The sequence below is a fragment of the Gavialis gangeticus genome, unplaced genomic scaffold (assembly GCF_001723915.1).
Source record: "Gavialis gangeticus isolate Ggan-Ray unplaced genomic scaffold, GavGan_comp1, whole genome shotgun sequence".
NCBI classification, from domain to species: domain Eukaryota; kingdom Metazoa; phylum Chordata; order Crocodylia; family Gavialidae; genus Gavialis; species Gavialis gangeticus.
In genome coordinates this window covers 69,062,632-69,064,883 of record NW_017729022.1, presented here as the reverse complement: position 1 = coordinate 69,064,883, position 2,252 = coordinate 69,062,632, and the positions used below count along the sequence as shown (strand labels likewise).

At 49.7% G+C, this 2,252-nt stretch overlaps 1 protein-coding gene across 2 annotated transcripts in view; it reads left to right on the top strand.

Annotated features, from left to right (window-relative positions):
* TCP11L2 (t-complex 11 like 2) overlaps positions 1–2,252 on the top strand; it is a 37,682-nt gene that overhangs the window by 26,004 nt on the left and 9,426 nt on the right. The gene's annotated exons all lie outside the window — the stretch shown is intronic.

Below are 2,252 nucleotides of genomic sequence, written 5' to 3'. Positions count from 1 at the left end.
CACCCCCCCCCCCCCCCCCCGCGCTCCTGTGGGACACTATCTGCCTCAGCATCTCAGCATTAGTACCTTGAGGTATGTAGAAAAAACATTTAAAGCTGTGTCTATGTCCAATCTTTCCAAATTGATTCAGAGAGATTAAAGAGAAACAAGATTACTCTTGATTTGATTTGGATTTGGAGATTCAACCACCAAATCAGGCCAAATCTCCACCAAATCAAATCGGGGACCAAAGCTTTGCACAGCCCTACTGGTCAGCTCCTCCTGCCTCCAGCAGCTATTCCTCTTCCTCCTGCCCCTGCTACACCACTGGTTAGCTAGAAATGTGGGGTTGTGTGCTGGACACCATACACCCAGCCAGGTGGAGGGGAAGCTGTAGCTTGGCAGCTCCTGCTCCACCACGCAGGGCTCCAGCTCCAGGCAGTCTTCTACCCACTCAGTTGCCCGCAGGTCCCTGCCCAGTGCTCCAGGCGGGTGGAGTGGATTGAAGGCAGGCTGAAGCTGGAGCCCTGTGTGCTGGGGCTGGAGCCACCTGGCTGTAGCTTCTCCCCTCCCTGCCTAGCTGGGCATTTTCTGCCTGGCACATATCCCCATGGCTTCCATGCATTACCTGTCCAGAGTGGCACAGCAAGGGGAGGAGCAGGAGCAGCTAGAGGTAGAGAGAACCAAGTAGTACTCAGATGGCTGTGGCAGCAGCTCCGCCAGGAAGCTGCATGCATGGCCCAGGGCTGGGTTGGTGCTGTCCGTGCATAGTGTGGGAGCACAGCACAAGCACGGTCCAGATGGGGGAGGGATGGACTGTACCTGCACTGTACTGCTAGGGCGAGCTCTGCAAGTGCCTCCTGCCCCCTACCCCTCACCCCCAGCCAGCTCCCAGGACCTAGCGCACAGGCAGCCCCTCCCACATGCACGCACATCTCCCCACACACTATACAAGAGTAAGACTTTATTTTGAGCTATTATACAATTGTCTTTATATACACTATTCAGAAAAACAAGTCAGGACAAAAATTATTTTTTGAAATACCGTTTAAAAATGTTATAGTAGATCTTTGATTATTTTTTTTAAGTATATGATTTGTTTTTTAACTGTACTTTGTTAAAATGATATCTTCTGAAATATTTTGTGTGGCCCTTGACAGCTCACTAAAACTTATTGAGTGGCCCTCCAGTGGAAATAATTGCCCACCCCTAACTTAAATGCCCCCCACCAACTGCTGAATGCTGCCCCCTCCCCCCACACACTCCCTGTGTGGGTCCTATGTTGTCACCCTCTGATCTAGATAGTCTGTAATATTCATCCAGTCCCTGGCAACTTGGCTGAAGCTGCCACTTCACTATAAACTGGGGAGGGGGGCGCACATGTGTTGAGACATTGTCCTTAAATGTAATGTATTCTTAAAGCACTAAACTTAAGACATGATTAACCAGTTAATCGTATCTTAAGTTGCTACCCAGTCATGTTAATACAATTGATGACATGATAAAACAAGGAATAAACCACAAAATAATTTATTTAAAAAAAAAAAAGTGTAATAACTGTTGCTGATTCCTATCATGCCATTAACTGAATGTGTGGTCAGGCTGGGAGTCCGAGTTATGGGGTACACCCCTGCAGCTGGGAGCCCTGTCAGCTGATGTGGGTCCCAGCCATGCGAGCTTCCTGGTGCAGAGGGAACCTCACGGCTGCTGAAGCCCAGCCATGCAGCCCACTGAATGGGGAGGAGGGCTTCTTGCATGAAGTGGAGCAGGCAAGATGGCTGCTGCTCCAACCCCTTGCCACTGATTGGCAGAGAGGGCTGCCTGTCATGTGGCCCCACCCCTCTCTGCCAATTAGTGGCAAGGGGCAGGGCCACATGTCAGACAGGCCTTGTAGCCAATCAGTGGCAAACAGCAGGGCTGGATGATGGGCAGCCCTCAACCAATCAGAGACAGGAGAAGAGGCCACTTGGCCCCTTAGCCAATCAGAGGTGTGTGTGGAGGAGGGGGGGGCACCATAATAAGCCCATGAAAATGGCCACTGGCCCCATGATCTGCCCACAAAATCAGCCACCTGCCTCCTCAAGTTGGATAGAGCCCTACTGATAAAACACACCATCTGAAAACTGATTGTTGTAACAACTGTCAGTTATAGGATAATCTGAACAGTGCATCCAGGTTCTGTTTAAGTATATTTTAAATACTATAGTCCCTATCCAGGACAGAGTTTATGCATATGCTTAAAGTCCAGCATGTGAATTAGTTATTTTGAAGCC